The following is an 18,568-nucleotide window of genomic DNA, read 5'->3' as shown; positions in this document are numbered from 1 at the left end:
TATCACTACTAAAGCTACATCCTAGCAAAATAGTAAACGCATCTGCAAGCACATATGTTAGTATAAAGACAACCCTATGGCTCCTGCCGGTTGCCGTACCATCGACATGCAAGTCGATATTTCTATTACAACATGATCATCTCATACATCCAATATATCACATCACATCGTTTGGCCATATCACATCACAATCATACCCTGCAAAACCAAGTTAGACGTCCTCTAATTTTGTTGTTGCATGTTTTACGTGGTGACCAAGGGTATCTAGTAGGATCGCATCTTACTTACGCAAACACCACAACGGAGATATATGAGTTGCTATTTAACCTCATCCAAGGACCTCCTTGGTCAAATCCGATTCAACTAAAGTTGGAGAAACCGTCACTTGCCAGTCATCTTTGAGCAAAGGGGGTTACTCGTAACGATGAAACCAGTCTCTCGTAAGCGTACGAGTAATGTCGGTCCAAGCCGCTTCAATCCAACAATACCGCGGAATCAAGAAAAGACTAAGGAGGGCAGCAAAACGCACATCACCGCCCACAAAACCTTTTGTGTTCTACTCGAGAAGACATCTACGCATGAACCTGGCTCATGATGCCACTGATGGGGAACGTCGCATGGGAAACAAAAATTTTCCTACGCGCACGAAGACCTATCATGGTGATGTCCATCTACGAGAGGGGATGAGTGATCTACGTACCCTTGTAGACCGTACAGCAGAAGCATTAGAGAACGCGGTTGATGTAGTGGAACGTCCTCACGTCCCTCGATCCGCCCCACGAACAATCCCGCGATCAGTCCCACAATCTAGTACCGAACCGACGGCACCTCCGCGTTCAGCACACGTACAGTTCGACGATGATCTCGGCCTTCTTGATCCAGCAAGAGAGATGGAGAGGTAGAAGAGTTCTCCGGCAGCGTGACGGCGCTCCGGAGGTTGGTGATGATCTCGTCTCAGCAGGGCTCCGCCCGAGCTCCGCAGAAACGCGATCTAGAGGAAAAACTATGGAGGTATGTGGTCGGGCAGCCGTGAGAAAGTCGTCTCAAATCTGCCCTAAAAGCCCCATATATATAGGAGGAGGGAGGGGGACCTTGCCTTGGGGTCCAAGGGATCCCCAAGGGGTCGGCCGAGCCAGGGGGGAGGACTCTCCCCCCCCAAACCGAGTCCTACTTGGTTTGGTGGGAGGGAGTCCTTCCCCTTTCCCACTTCTTCCTTTTTTTTCTTTCCTTTGATTTTTTCTCTCTTGGCGCATAGGGGATTGGTGGGCTGTCCCATCAGCCCACTAAGGGCTGGTGTGACACCCCCAAATGCCTATGGGCTTCCCCGGAGTGGGTTGCCCCCCTCCGGTGAACTCCCGGAACCCATTCGTCATTCCCGGTAACTCCGAAAACCTTCCGGTAATCAAATGAGGTCATCCTATATATCAATCTTCATTTCCGGACCATTCCGGAAACCCTCGTGACGTCCGTGATCTCATTCGGGACTCCGAACAACATTCGGTAACCAACCATATAACTCAAATACGCATAAAACAACGTCGAACCTTAAGTGTGCAGACCCTGCGGGTTCGAGAACTATGTAGACATGACCCGAGAGACTCCTCGGTCAATATCCAATAGCGGGACCTGGATACCCATATTGGATCCTACATATTCTACGAAGATCTTATAGTTTGAACCTCAGTGCCAAGGATTCGTATAATCCCGTATGTCATTCCCTTTGTCCTTCGGTATGTTACTTGCCCGAGATTCGATCGTCGGTATCCGCATACCTATTTCAATCTCGTTTACCGGCAAGTCTCTTTACTCGTTCCGTAATACAAGATCCCGCAACTTACACTAAGTTACATTGCTTGCAAGGCTTGTGTGTGATGTTGTATTACCGAGTGGGCCCCGAGATACCTCTCCGTCACACGGAGTGACAAATCCCAGTCTTGATCCATACTAACTCAACTGACACCTTCGGAGATACCTGTAGAGCATCTTTATAGTCACCCAGTTACGTTGCGACGTTTGATACACACAAGGCATTCCTCTGGTGTCGGTGAGTTATATGATTTCATGGTCATAGGAATAAATACTTGACACGCAGAAAACAGTAGCAACGAAATGACACGATCAACATGCTACGTCTATTAGTTTGGGTCTAGTCCATCACGTGATTCTCCCAATGACGTGATCCAGTTATCAAGCAACAACACCTTGTTCATAATCAGAAGACACTGACTATCATCGATCAACTGGCTAGCCAACTAGAGGCATGCTAGGGACGGTGTTTTGTCTATGTATCCACACATGTAAATGAGTCTTCATTCAATACAATTATAGCATGGATAATAAACTATTATCTTGATACAGGAATTATAATAATAACTATACATTTATTATTGCCTCTAGGGCATAATTCCAACAAGAAGACCCACCGGCTACTGGTTGCTGGCTAGATTCGCCAATGGTGGGCTGGCCGAAGGTACTGGTGCGAGTATCAATCACCATCCTGTTTGGAGCAGTCAGGTCAATATCCCAAAATGGTCGAGAGGAAAGCATAAGGGAGAAACGTGCCTACATAAGGGGGTTTTGATATGGTGCAAGTGTGTCAAACAAGAAGGGTCAGAGAACTCTATGCACTTACATTAGTTAAGAAAAATGATGTAGCCGCTTACATGTTACCTAGGGCAAAAGCACGACTTGCATCGAGACAGAAACAAAAAGCACACACTACAAACATACATGGTTTCATATGAAGCATTACACGGACTTGACTTTGCATGGGGACTCCTAGTTCGCCTTATGGCGTCCATACTAAGTAGCGGATTGCTCATTCTCATATTCGCGCTCCTCGGGGTCTTCCTCTTCGTTATCATCTGTGCAACCATCATATCCTATCAAGGGTGTGGGGAAGCAAGAAGTATATCATGACGACGCTTTGTTGGAGAAGTGGTGAAGAGCTGTGTAAACTCCTCGGCGGTCATGCAACGACTCCGAATGGGGGTGACCTTGTGTGGTGGCATTTCTTCTTTGTATGTGACAACACGCTGTCCTTCGAGTGCTCCTTCTCTCTTGATCTTGGTTGCCTTCATATTTTCATGGCAGAGTAGTTCTTGTAAACGATGGAGTTCTTGGCGAAGGGTTACTGATTTCTTAAGCAGGTGGTGAACTAGGCTGTCGGCGCAGAGGGTGAAGTAGGTCTGAAACCTGAGTGGCGTCCCTCCCTCCGGGGATGGGTTTAGCATCCAACTCCTGACAGCCTCGTCTTTAACAAAAGGTAGGTGTCGGGTACCCAGCTCATGAGCCATCTCTGGAAGGAAGTCGCGGATGTGAACGAGTGCCTCTCGTGTGGCTGTATCAACTGCCAATACCAGAGATTCCATCTATGGCCCGTCAAAGAACCAACTTGTTGGAGAGTCATTTGCCTTCACAATCACGTCCATGTGATATTGCTTTGTGTAGGCATTGACCCAGTGCTCGTGGTAGAGGTAAATGGGCGTCTGACGTACTTGACATTTCTCCAAGCTGTCCCCCAGAAGTAGGGGAAAGCCACTTTCCAGTAGTCTCTTAGGTACGACGGCCATCTACAAGGTTTTAGAAGAGAGGTCATAAAGTTGTGAATGGTATAGAAAGGTTGTAAGGGTGTATAAAATCCCAAGTGTCAGGATTGAGTGTGCTATCCATCCCGGGTAACGTCCATGCTACCTAAGGCTTCTTACAGTCAGGATGGCGCTGATACTAGCTCTATGGGGACCCCAACTTATGGGTCGAGATCACCGAATGATCGTGCAGAGTGATCCCAGAGATCAATGCTCAATGAACACACAGATATTGAATAACAAGAGTCTTACATACATGTTTAATGTCTGATACAAATAAGGACCATTATGTTCATGTCTTACATAGATAGGGCCATGAAGGCCAATAACACCAACTCAATTACTAGCGGAAATACTGGTAGTAAACGTGAACCCATGCCATGAGCCTAACCAACAGGCATTCTGACTAGCAAGCATCCTAGTTCATGTGTCCGTCTCCGACGACGTATTCTTCTCCATATTTTGGTTCCTTCATGCCTGGTCAATAAAATACCCAGTGGCAAGTCAATGAGTACTTCGAACATACTCGCAAACAGCCCATGATGCGGGTTATGCAAGAGAATGGAATATGAAGTATAATGCAGCCTTTGTGGAAAGCATGTTTTATTAATGTATAAACATGGTCATTTATTTAGATAGTCATGGATCCCTTGAGCATCATGCGGTGCTTAGTAACTAGTAACCATAAGAACAGGTTACAAATATCAACATAAGTATTCTGAGGACTAAACACCTCATGTTCATCCTTCATGTCAAGTCACCAAACTTGACCAAGTAATCCCTTTCTCACATAACACCTATATACACATGCACACTTGGTTTATGCGGAAACGACTAGAGTACTTTAAGCAACACCACCAAACTGTCCTTGACCGTGGACACGACTATTTGAATAGTTTGACAATCTGCAGAGGATGTACGCTGTACTCATGAGATCCAAGAAACTTCCGTGTCAACCAGGACTCGCGGTATATAACATACGCGAGGTAAGTACCCCGATCAATGCCTTTCCCCTCACGACTCTAGAGAAAGAGTCCACTCAACTGGTACCCAGCTGATACGTCTCCAACATATCTATACTTTTTGATTGTTCCATGCTATTATATTATCTGTTTTGGATGGTTTATAGGCATTAATATGTTGTTTTGTATTATTTTTGGGACTAACCTATTAATCTAGAGCCTAGTGCCAGTTTCTATTTTTCCATGTTTTTGAGTATTGCAGATAAGGTATATAAAACGAAGTCCAAATGGAACTAAATCTCCAGAAAGTTTTTTCTTGGACCAGAAGAAACCTAAGAGACTTGGAGTAGGGGGAGGGCTTCTGGCGGGAGGCCACAAGCATGCAGGGCGCGCCCTAGGCGGGTGGTCGCGCCCCCTGGCTTGTGGGTCCCCTGCAGGCCTCCTAACCATATTCTTTGGCCGATAAATTCCCAAATATTCCCCCATCGCATAAAAGAGCCACGAAAATACTTTTTCGCCACCTAGATCCATTGTTCCCGTGAGATCCAATCAAGGAGCCTTTTCCGGTAATCTGCAGGAGAGGGAATTGATCACGGAGGGAATATACATCAACTCCATTCCCCTCCGATGATGCATGAATAGTTCACCATAGACCTACGGGTCCATACCTAGTAGCTAGATGGGTTCTACTCTTTCTCTGATCTTCAATACCATGTTCTTCATGATCTTCATGGAGATCTATTTGATGTAATACTCTTTTGCGGTGTGTTTATCGAGATCCGATGAATTGTGAGTTTGTGTTCATTGTCTATGAAGATTATTTGAATCTCTTCTGAATTCTTATATGCATGATTTTAAATCTTAGCAGGTATCTTCGATTTATTGGTTTGGTTTGGCCAACTAGATTGGTAATTCTTGCGATGGGAGAAGTGCTTAGTTTTGGGTTCAATCTTGCGGTGTCCTCGCCCACTGACAAAGTAGGGGTAGCGAGGCACGTATTGTATCATTGCCATCAAGGATGGAAAGATGGTGTTTTCATCATATTGCTTGACTTTATCCCTCTACATCATGTCATCTTACTTAATACGTTACTGTATTCTTAATGAACTTAATACTCTAGATGCAGGCAGGAGTCGGTCGATGTTTGGAGTAATAGTAGTAGATGCATAATCGTTTTGGTCTACTTGACATGGATGTGATGCCTATATCATAATTATTCGCTTTTCTATCAATTGCTCGACAGTAATTTGTTCACCCACTACATTATTTTCCTTTATGGGAGAAGCCTCTAATGAAACCTATGGCCCTCGGGTCTATTTTCCATATTATACTTTCATATCTACAAACCAGAAATACTAAAAATATCTTGCTGCAATTTATTTACTTTTGTTTCCGCAATATTTATATCTATCTCTATCAGATCTCATCCTTGCAAATAACTCTGAAGGGATTACCAACCCCTTTTTAGCGTTGGGTGCAAGAGTTCGATTCTTTGTGTAGGTTACTACAATTCTGGCCTTGCTTGTTTCTCCTACTAGATTGATACCTTGGTTCTCAACAGACTGAGGGGATACTTATCTACTTTGCTACATCACCCTTTCCTCTTCAAGGGAAAACCAACGCAAGCTCAAGAGGCAGCAAGAAGGATTTCTGGCGCCGTTGCCGGGGATGATACATAGCACGATCAAGCCTACCAAGTACCCATCACAAACTCATCTCTTGCATTTACTTTATTTGCCATTTGCCTCTTGTTTTCCTCTCCCCCACTTCTCAAAATGATTTTCAGAAAATACCAAAAAGATTTGCCTTCTTTTTATTCGCCTTTTTCGTTTTCTTTTCTCCTTTCGGATCTCTTACTTGTCTCTATGACTAGCATTACCACTTCCCCCTTGTCACCAGATTTTGAAGTTTTATACTTCAGACAAAAAAAGGGAGAATTTGAAAGATGTCTGGTATAGGCTAATGGAATCCTATCGTATCTCCAACCTAAAAGGAGATGCAAAGGTTTTTCTCAGAAATTTTTACATTGGATTGGCTTTACATCATAGAGAATTTTTAGATTTTGCCTCGAATGGGAATTTTATTGAATTAAAAACAAACACTGCTTATGAAGTCTTGGAGGCGATTTTGGGGGTTCCTCCACAAAAAAGGGATTTAATTTTTCAGAATAGGGAGTTCAAATTCTCGACAAATTGAGTGACTTACATAAGCACTTAATCGAGGTACAACAATATCACGAACCCCTTAAACATATAAGTGGAAACCTAAACCGTTTGAACATTTTGATTACCCTTTGCAATAAGCGTTTGCATATTTTGGACAATAAGGTGGTATCTTCACCTACAAACCCAGGGAATAGGAAAGAGCCCCCCCCCCTGTATTTTTGAAGGCCCTCACGAAAATTGTCAATACCAAAGATGATAACACCTAGATCTATCACATTATGCCTAGCTAGGGGCGTTAAACAATAGCGCTTTTTGGGAGGCAACCCAATTTTATTTTTATGCTTTTTTGGCTTCTGTTTTTGAGTTCTGCACACATTAATACCTCTGCAATAATTTTGTTTTCTTGTTTTAAGTAGTGTTAGAGCCAAGTAAGACCTTTGGGATGCTCTACGGTGTTTGCAAGTTGATTTTGCTGAAAAACAGAAACTTTTGATCTTAGTCCAGGAATCTTTTCAATTCACTAGAACATTATTTTCATCTAAATTTTTTAAAAAAGATTGATTTACAAATTTCCCATATCTTCCTAACTTATAAGAATTTTTGGAGTTAGATAAGTATTTTAATTAAATAGATTGCTACAGACTGTTCTGTTTTTGATAGATTGTGTTTTCTTTGTGTTGTTTGCTTATTTTGATAAATCTATGCGTTGTATCGGTGGGTAAGAACCATGGAGAAGTTGCAATACAGTAAATATTACATAAAAATAAACAAAGAATGAGTCCACAATAGTACCTAAAGTGGTGATTTATTTTTCTTGTACTAACGGATCTCATGAGTTTTCTGTTGAGTTTTGTGTTGTGAAGTTTTCAAGTTGTGGGTAAAGATTTGATGGACTATGGAATAAGGAGTGGGAAGAGCATAAGATGGGTGATTCCCAGGGAACCCCAAGCCATATTAAAGGATACCAAAGAGCCTAGGCTTGGGGATGCCCCGGAAGGCATCCCCTCTTTCGTCTTCAATCCATCGGTAAATTTGCTTGAGGCTATATTTTTACTCAGCACATGATATGTGTTTTGCTTGGAGCGTCTTGTATGATATGAGTCTTTACGTTTTAGTTTGACACAAGCATCCTTGATGCACACATCTTTTGAGAGAGACACTCTGAATCGTGAATTTATTAGAATACTCATTGTGCTTCACTTATATCTTTTGAGCTAGGCAATGTTGCTCTAGTGCCTCACTTATATCTTTTAGAGCACGGGGGTGTGGTGTTTTATGGAAATTATTAAACTCTCATACCTCACTTATATTATTTTTGGAGTTCTTTAAACAGCATGGTAATTGGTTTAGGTTATGAATTTAGTCCTAATATAATGGGCATCCAAGAGGGATATAATAAAAACTTTCATATTAAGTGCATTGAATATGATGAGAAGTTTGGTTCCTTGCATATAGTTTTGAGATATGAAGATGGTAATATGAGAGTCACGCTAGTAAGTAATTTTGAAGTAGGAGAAATACTTTTGTTAAAGCTTGTGATTCCCGTAGCATGCATGTATGGTGAACCATTATGTGATGAAGTCGGAGCATGATTTGTTTAATGATTGTCAACCTTCGTGTGGAGGTCGGGATCGCGTGATGGTTAACTCCTACCAACCCTTCCCCTAGGAGCATGCGTCTAATACTTTGCTTCGATAACTAATAAGCTTTGTCAATAAGTATATGAGTTCTTTATGACTTATGTTGAGATTATGGATTATACTCGCTCTCACCCTTCCACCTTTGCTAGCCTTTCTAGTACCGCGCAACTCTCGCCGGTACATTAATCCCACCTTCCTTAAAACAGCCACCATATATTTTCCTCAAAACAACCATCATATCTACCTATTATGGCATTTTCATAGCCATTCCGAGATATATTGCCGTGCAACACCACCATCTCGTTTTTATGACATGCACCATCACTTCCATATTTCTTATAGAGTCATATTTTTTTCTAGATATCGAGTTGTAATATTTGAGTTGAAGTAAATAAAAGTGTGATAATTTGTATTATTAGAGCATTGTCCCGTGTGAGAAAAGGATGATGGAAGCTATGATTCCCTCACAAGTTGGGATGAGTCTCCGGACTTTAGAAAGCATAAAAGAGGCCACCAAGCCCATAAAAAATAAAGAGGCCAAAGAAACCCATCCAAAAAAAAGAAAAAATGAGGAAAAAGGTAAAAAAGTAAAAAAAAAATAGAGAAAGAGAGAAGGGACAATGATATGATCTTTTTCCACACTTGTGCTCTAAAGTAGCATGATGTTCTTCATAGAGAGTCTCCTATTTTGTCACTTTCATATAACTAGTGGAATTACATCTTTTGCACAACCAATTAATTTCATTTTTGAGCTTTCATACACTTATAGCTCTAGTGCATTTTTTGCATGGCATTCCCTACTCACTCACATTGATATATATTGATGGGCATCTCCATAGCCCGTTGATATGCCTAGTTGATGTGAGACTATCTTCTCCTTTTTTTGCAACCTCCACCATACTCTATTCCACCTATAGTGTTATATCCATGGCTCACAGTCATGTATTGCGTGAGAGTTGAAAAGATTTGAGAACATAAAAAGTGTGAAACAATTGCTTGATTTTCATCGCGGTTGTGCATGATTTAGATATTTTGTGTGGTGAAGATAGAGCATATCGAGACCATATGATTGTGTAGGGATAACTTTCTAAGACCATGTTATTTTGAAAGGAAGCAATCTCCTTATTAGTATGCTTGAAGTATTATTGTTTTTATGTCAATATTAGACTTTTGTTTTGAATCTTATGGATCTGAATATTCATGCCACAATAGAGAATATTACATGGATAAATATGTTAGGCAACATTCCACATCAAAAATTATGTTTTTATCATATACCTACTCGAGGACAAGTAGGAATTAAGCTTGGGGATGCTTAATACGTCTCCAATGTATCTATCATTTTTGATTGTTCCATGCTATTATATTATCTGTTTTGGATGTTTTATATGCATTAATATGCTGCTTTATCTAATTTTTGGGGCTAACCTATTAATCTAGAGCCTAGTGCCGGTTTCTGTTTTTTCCATGTTTTTGAGTATTGTAGATAAGGAATATTAAACGGAGTCCAAACGGAACAAAATCTCCGGAAAGATTTTTCTTGGACCAGAAGAAACCGAGGAGAATTGGAGTAGGGGTAGGGCACCTGCCAGGAGGCCACAAGCCTGAAGGGCGCGCCCTAGGGGGGTGGCCGCGGCCCTTGGCTTGTGGGCCCCCTGCAGGCCTCCTAACCCTATTCTTTGGCCTATAAATTCCCAAATATTCCCCATCGCAAAAAAGAGCCACGAAAATACTTTTCCGCCGCCGGGAGCCTTTGTTCCCGTGAGATCCAATCTCGGAGCCTTTTTCGGTAATCTGTTAGAGAGGGAATTGATCGCGGAGGGCATATACATCAACTCCATTGCCCCTACGATGATGCGTGAGTAGTTCACCACAAACCTATGGGTCCATAGCTAGTAGCTAGATGGCTTCTTCTCTCTCTTTGATCTTCAATACCATGTTCTTCATTATCTTCATGGAGATTTATCAGATGTAATACACTTTTGCGGTGTGTTTGTCGAGATCCGATGAACTGTGAGTTTATGTTTAGATTATCTATGAATATTATTTGAATCTCTTCTGAATTCTTATATGCATAATTTCATATCTTAGCAAGTCTCTTCGAGTTATTGTTTGGATTGGCCAAGTAGATTGGTAATTCTTGCAATGGGTGAAGTGCTTAGTTTTGGGTTCAATCTTGCGATGTCCCCACCGAGTGACAATGTAGGGTTAGCGAGGCACGTATTGTATCGTTGCCTTCGAGGATAAAAAGATGGGGTTGTCATCATATTGCTTGTGTTTATCCCTCTACATCATGTCATCTTACTTAATGTGTTACTCTGTTCTTCATGAACTTAATACTCTAGATGCAGGAATGAGTCGGTCGATGTGTGGAGTAATAGTAGTAGATGCAGAATCGTTTCGGTCTACTTGACACGCACGTGATGCCTATATGCATAATCATTGCCTTAGATATCTTCATAATTATTCGCTTTTCTATCAATTGCTCGATAGTAATTTGTTCACGCACCTTATTATTTTCCTTTAAGGGAGAATCCTCTAGTGAAACTTATGGCCCTGGGTCTATTTTTGATATTATACTGTGAGATCTATAAACCAAAAATACCAAAAATATATTTTCTGCAATTTATTTACTTTTGTTTCCGCAATCTTTATATCTATCTCTATCAGACCTCATCCTTGCAATAACTCTGAAGGGATTTACAACCCCTTTTTAGCATTGGGTGCAAGAGTTTGATTATTTGTGTAGGTACCTGGCACGACCCCATCACGTGAGTGACCATATCACTCCCGCCACTAGTAATGTGGGCTACTTGCTAGCACGACAAGAGTAATCAACACATCCCCGTCCCATAAAAGGGAATCGTGGTCGCACATGTAAGGTTGGGATGGTCGAGAAATCATAAACCTAATCCCATTTCTGAAACCACTCACACAAAAACTTTCCGGTACACCACTTGTTCCTATAGTGGTCATCCAGCTCAACACCATCACCCTCGGGCATTAGTGGCACCCGACGGGGTTTTCCTAAAAAAATTGTAATCACCTTAGTGTTACCATCACCACTCATTTGCTCATCCTATGTGAACTACTATCTACATGTCAACTTTTTATTAGCGTGACCCTCATAGATGGTAAGGTCATGCTCAAATTCAAGTGCTCTGGAGGAGCCATCGGTAACACCATATCGAAGGTTTACTGATAGTCATGATCATATGCATCGGAATAAAGTAATCAACAAGGCATTGCTACGGAGACAGAGATTTTCTGTCGTCTCTTGAGCTTGCGTTGGTTTTTCCCTTGAAGAGGAAAGGGCAATGCAGCACAGGAGCAGTAAGTATTTCCCTCAGTTTGAGAACCAAGGTATCAATACAGTAGGAGAATATCGTCAAGTCTAGAGTACCTGCACAAACACAAAAGAGCTTGCACCCATTGCTATAAAGGGTTTGTCAATCCCTTCAAGTTTGATTGCAAAGTGAGATCTGAAGGCGGAAAGTGAAACGAAGTAAAAGAGAAAGGCTGAAAATATGCTGTCGGGTAGACCCGGGGGCCATAGTGTTCCCTAGAGGCTTCTCTCAAAATAGCAAATATCACGGTGGGTGAACAAATTACTGTCGAGCAATCGATAGAACCGCGCAAAGTCATGACGATATCTAAGGCAATGATCATACATATAGGCATCACGTCCGAGACAACTAGACCGATACTTTCTGCATCTACTACTATTACTCCACACATTGACCGCTATCCAGCATGCATCTAGTGTATTGAGTTCATGACGAACAGAGTAACGCCTTAAGCAAGATGACATGATGTAGAGGGATAATTTCAAACCAATGATGAAAACCCCATCTTTATTACCCTTGATGGCAACAACATGATGTGTGCCTCGCTACCCCTTCTGTCACTGGGTGAGGTCACCGCACGGTATGAACCCAAAACCAAGCACTTCTCCCATTGCAAGAATCATAGATCTAGTTGGCGAAACAAAACCCACAACTCGAAGAGAATTACAAGGATATGAAATCATGCTTGCGGCGGCGGAAAAGTACTTTCGATGATCTCCTGATTTTTTCTGGGGTTTTAGGGAATTTATAGGCGAAAGTCCTAGGGCAGAGGTGGCCCAGGGAGCCCACAAGCCTAGGAGGGGCGGGCCCCCTGGACGCGGCTAGGGAGCTTGTGGGGTCCCTGCAGCCCCCTGCCCTGATTCTGAGGCTTCCCGATCTTTTTCTATTTCGGAAAAAATCTTTGTGGAAGTTTCGTTCTGTTTGGACTCTATTTAAAATCCTCCTCTGAAAGGGGTCAAAAACATGGAAAAAACACGAGCTGGCACTTGGCACTGAGTTAATAAGTTAGTCCCAAAAAATATATAAAAGGCATACAAAACATCCAAAGTTTGACAAGATAATAGCATGAAACCATAAAAAATTATAGATACATTGGAGACGTATCAAGCATCCCCAAGCTTAACTCCTGCTCGTCCTCGAGTAGGGAAGTGGTAAAGAATGAATTTTTGATGTGGAATGCTACCTAGCATAGTTGTCCTTTGCAACTTCTTTCATGTGACATGAATGTTCAGATCCGTAAGATTCAAAACAATAGTTTGCTATTGACATGAAAACAATAATACTTCAAGCAAACTAGCAAGGTAATCATGAACTTCCAAAATAACAAGGCCAAAGAAAGTTATCCCTATAAAATCATATAGTCTGCCTATGCTCCATCATCCTCACACAACTAATATAAATCATGCACAACCCCGGTATTGGCCAAGTAATTGTTTTCGCACTGTTACTTTCTCAAACTTTTTATAACTATCACGCAATACATGAGCGTGAGCCATGGATATAGCACTATAGGTGGAATAGAGTGTGGTGGTGGTTGTGAGACAAAAAGAGGAGATGGTCACATTGACTCGGCATATCAAAAGGCTATGGAGATGCCCATTAATAGATATCAATGTGAATGAGTAGGGATTGCCATACAAAGGATGCACTAGAGATATAAGTATGTGAAAGCTCAAAAGGAGAACTAGTGGGTGTGCATCCAACTTGCGTGCTCACGAAGACCTAGTGCAATTTTGAGGAAGCCCATCATTGGAATATACAAGCCAAGTTATATAATGAAGATTCCCACTAGCATATGGTGGTGACGAAACGAGACGCTCTCAATCATGAAGAACATGGTGCTATTATGAAGCACAAGTGTGGAAAGAGATAGTAGCATTGTCCCTTCTCTCTTTTTCTCTCCCCCTCTTTTTTTATTTGGGCTCTTAGGCCTCTTTTTTTTATTTTTTTTATTTGGGCTCTTTGGGCTCTTTTTTTTATTTCCTCACATGGGACAATGCTCTAATAATGACGATCAACACACTTTTATTTACTCACAACTCAAATCTTAGAAATGACTCTATAGGAAATGCCTCCGACAGTGTACCGGGATGTGCAATGATCTAGCTTGGCGTATGACGTTGAAACATCTCGCTAGCTATCTTACGATCATGCAATGGCAATATGAGAGTGACCGCACAAGTCATGAGATGGAACGGTGGGAGTTGCATGGCAATATATCTCGGAATGGCTATGAAAATGCCATAGTAGGTAGGTATGGTGGCTGTTTTGAGGAAGGCATATGGTGGGTTTGTGTACCGGCGAGAATTGCGCGGCACTAGAGAATCTAGCAATGGTGGAAGGTGAAAGTGCATCTATACCATGGACTCACATTAGTCATGAAGAACTCACATACTTATTGCAAAAGTTTTTGTTAGTCATTGAAACAAAGTGCTAAACGCATACTCCGAGGGGAAGGGTTGGTAGGTGTTAACCATCACGCGATCCCGACCTGAACACAAAGGATGACAATCAATAGATCAATTATGCTCCAACTTCCTAACATAGTGGTTCACCATACGTGCATGCTACGGGAACCACTAACTTCTACACAAGTATTTCTAGATTCACAACACCCTACTAACATAGCTCTTAATATTACCAAATCCACGTCTCAAAACTAATTGAGAGGAAACAAGACTTCTCTTTATACTCAATGCACATAAAGATGGAGGTTTTTGTATCCTATTTGGGTACCTATAACCTTTGGGACTACTTTCATAGCATAAGACAACTACCAAATCACGCACCGCCGTGCTCTAAAAGATCTAAGTGAAGCACATAGAGCAAAATCATCTAGCTCAAAAGATATAAGTGAAGCACAATGAGCATTCTAGCAAAATCACGATGAGTGCATCTCAATCTCTCAGAAGGTGTGCAGCAAGGATGATTGTGACACAACAAAAAGAAAAGACACCTAAGATACAAGACGCTCCAAGCAAAACACATATCATGTGGTGAATAAAAATATAGCTCCAAGTAATGTTACCGATGGATTGAAGACGAAAGAGGGGATGCCTTCCCGGGGCATACCCAAGCTTAGGCTTTTTGGTGTCCTTGAATTTGGCTTGGGATGCCTTGGGCATCCCCAAGCTTGAGCTCTTTCCTCTCCTTATCTCTTTGTCCATGAGAACATCACCCAAAACTTGAAAACTTCACAACACAAAACTTAAACAGGAACTCGTGATAACATTAGCACAAGAAAATAAACTACCACCACTTTAGGTACTGTAGCAATCTTGATTTCTATTTATATTGGTGTTGGGCTACTGTATTCTCACTTTTCCATGGCTAGTACCCCCCCCCCCCCCCCGATACTAACCATAGTTTTATCAAAACAAGCAACCAACTCAACAAAAACAGAATCTGTCAAAAACAGACCATTCTGTAGGAATCTGTATACTTAGTATACTTCTGGTACCTCAAAAATTCTGAAAAATTACGCCAGCCTGGGACAAAGTTATATCAACCAGCAGCAAAAAGAATCAACTCAAAATCTCTTTCTGAATAAAAATGAAAAATCATCTCGTGAGTGAAAAGTTTCTGTGTTTTTCCAGCAGGATCAAACAACCATTACCAAGACTAATCATAAAGGTTTTGCTTGGCTCAAACACAAAAGAAACACAAAAAACACAATCATAACAGAATTATGATAGTGCGGATGCAATAAAACAGAAAGAGAAAGAAGTAAATTCATTGGGTTGCCTCCTAACAAGCGCTATTGTTTAACGCCCTTAGCTAGGCATAAGGCGATAGAATCACGTATCGTCGTCTTCGGTGCTCACACCATAAGTAGCCCTCATCATGGATTCATAAGGCAATCTTATTTTCTTTCTAGGAAAGTGCTCCATGCCTTTCTTTATAGGAAATTGGAATCTAATATTCCCTTCCTTCATATCGATGATGGCACAGATAGTCCTTAGGAAAGGTCTACCAAATCACATAAAGACTTTGGAATCGCGGAAACACTAGTACCCAAATCACACAAAGCATTGCATTCATAGTTTTTGATTTTGATTCTGACAGTAGGTTCCAACTCATCATGAAGCTTTCCAGGGATAGAGACTTCCAGTTCAAGTTTCTCTTCAAGAGATTTTATCATAGCTTCGACGATATGATCTGTAAAGGCCTTGTTTTGGCTATAAGCGTGCGGAGAGTTCAGCATGGATTGCATCAAGGAAATGCATTCAATCAAGGAGCAACTATCATAACTAAATTCCTTGAAATCCAAGGTAGTAATTTCATTACTACTCAAAGTTTTAATATCCTCTACTCCGCTTTTAATGCTTTTAGCATCAAGATAGATGGACTTCGAATCATTGGGGCGTTTTTCAACCAAGGTGGATTCATATCCAGACCCATCATCATTAGGTTTGACACAAGAAAACAAAGATTCAATGGGAGTCACACCAAGCACTTTAAGATCTTCGTGATTCTTATCACGAGAACATGCCTTTTTAAGCCATTCATGTCTAGCACGAATTTGGGCGGTTCTTTCTTTGCTCTCAATCATGGAAACACGCATAGCTTTCAAAGTTTCATCCATATCGATATTGGGAGGAGCACATCAAACTTTCAAAGCATCAATATCGCTAAACATTTTATCAACGCTCTTAGCCAAATCGTCAATTTTGAGTAGTTTTTCCTCTATGGACGCATTGAATTTTTTTTGCGAGTTGATAAACTCTTTGATATTACTCTCTAGATCAGAGGGTAACCTATTTTAATTTCCATGAGTATTGTTTTAGGAGTTGCCAAAGTTATTAGAGGAGTTACTAGGAAAAGGCCTAGGAACATAGTTTCCTCTAAAAGCATTGTTGTTGCCAAAATTGTTCCTACCAACAAAATTAACGTCCAAGCTAGCGTTGCTACTCTCAATCAAAGAAGACAAGGGCATATCATTACGATCTAAAGGAGAACTTCTTCTAGCAACCAAATTCATTAACGAGTTAATTTCTTCTATGCGTGTACTTTCTTACTAGTAGGTGACCTTTCAGTGTGCCACTGAGAGTAGTTCGTCATGATATTGTCTAGGAGTTTTGTGGCTTCTCCTAACGTGATTTCCATGAACGTTCGATATTTCTAGAAAATAAATTCAAGCCAGCGTAGAAGATTTGTATAATCATCGAAAGACTCAAGCCATGAGCGGGACAATTTCTAATCATCAATTTCATTCTCTCCCAAGATTGTGCAACATGTTCATGATCAAGTTGCTTAAAATTCATGATATCATTACGGAGAGAGATAATCTTAGCCGGCGGAAAATACTTGGAAATATAAGCATCTTTGCACTTATCCCAAGAACCGATACTATTTTTGGGCAAAGACGAAAACCAAGTGTAACATCCCAAAATTATAAATTTTGGAATGTTAATATAATTATTAGATTGATTGTTTGTTTGTTTGAGTGATTGAAACTTGAGTGGAATTTGAAACTTCTCAAAAAAATGAGAGGGAATAAAATGACTTTCCCAAAATTTTCTATGTTGAATCCATTTTCAATTTTGAGTTTGAATATTTTCAAAAACCTTTGAAAAAAAAATCAAACGAGAGGAGGAAAATGACCCTCCAAAATCAGAGACAATGTCTTGATTCAAATTTTAAGTATTTGCAATTTATTTGAAATTCAAATTCCTTTTCATTTTAAAGTTATTGCAAAAAAATAATTTTTTTTTAAAAAGTATTTTATTTGGTTTTGAAAATATGTTCATGTTTTAGAAAATGTTATTCTGAAAATTTTGATATATAATATGTCTATATAAAATGTTCTCTCTTTTTCGTTTATACGTTTTTGTTCTAAAAAAAATTGTTCGTTCCTAAACAAAAAAAAACAAAGGCCGCGCCTGGCCGTACTACTCATGTGGCCGGCCGATTCCTTTGGCCCATGAGACACCTTTGTCCCTATTTTTTTTCTATTTTCCCTACACTACGTATATGTTTAGTCCCACATTGTCTATCTATGGACCATTAGACCTCCCTTCCACCTATAAGTATAGACCCATAGGAGCATCCAAAAATCATCTATTTCGGGTTAAATCAATCTTTTGGTTTAACTAGATTTATTAAATAAAAATATTTTTTACTTCTCTTCGGCGGGATTTCTGGAAGTCGTCTCCTCATTGGAATTAATTCTTACTCTGCATTCTAAAAGTATTTCTCTACGTATTGTTTTTATACTCCCGTAGTTTATTATTTCTAGACTAGTATTCCTACACTAGTATACGGTAGAGTAATTAGATATATTAATTAGTCTTCGTATTTACACATTAGTACTAGAATTCTTTTAGACATAGCATTTTTCTTCCGTAAAACAGCTTGGCCCTAATTTTTCAAATAGCCATAACTTTTTACTCATTTATCCGAATTAGATGAAACCAACGCCTAGAGTTTCGTCTTGATCCCACCTATCCGATGAACCTATCTTATCAACTTTTTAGAAATTTTCAAATTTCGAAATTTGTTCATATTCATATTCAAACTTCTTTTGTTCATATCTTTTTATCCGTAGCTCCGTTTTAGATGAATTCAATTGCGTCGGATTCGTATCAAAGTAATCTTTCCATTTGTATCATTAGTTTTAACTTTTAAACTTATAATTTTGATCAAATCAGATTTATCTATTAGTGCCCAAAAGTGTTCACATCGTTCTAAGCCGGTTCAATGTTATATTGACGTATTTGTATCTTTTGATCCGCTAGTTCAAATCTAGTAATTCTTCTTTCTACACGCTCATATTGATCTACTATATTCAATAGCATCATTAGTTTCGACCTTTGAACCTTACAAATTTGAGCGATTCAAATTTGTATTCGAACATTCATTTGATCT

The sequence above is a fragment of the Hordeum vulgare genome, chromosome 3H (assembly GCF_904849725.1).
Source record: "Hordeum vulgare subsp. vulgare chromosome 3H, MorexV3_pseudomolecules_assembly, whole genome shotgun sequence".
In the NCBI taxonomy this organism is placed as follows: Eukaryota; Viridiplantae; Streptophyta; class Magnoliopsida; order Poales; family Poaceae; genus Hordeum; species Hordeum vulgare.
This window is presented reverse-complemented; position numbering follows the sequence as displayed.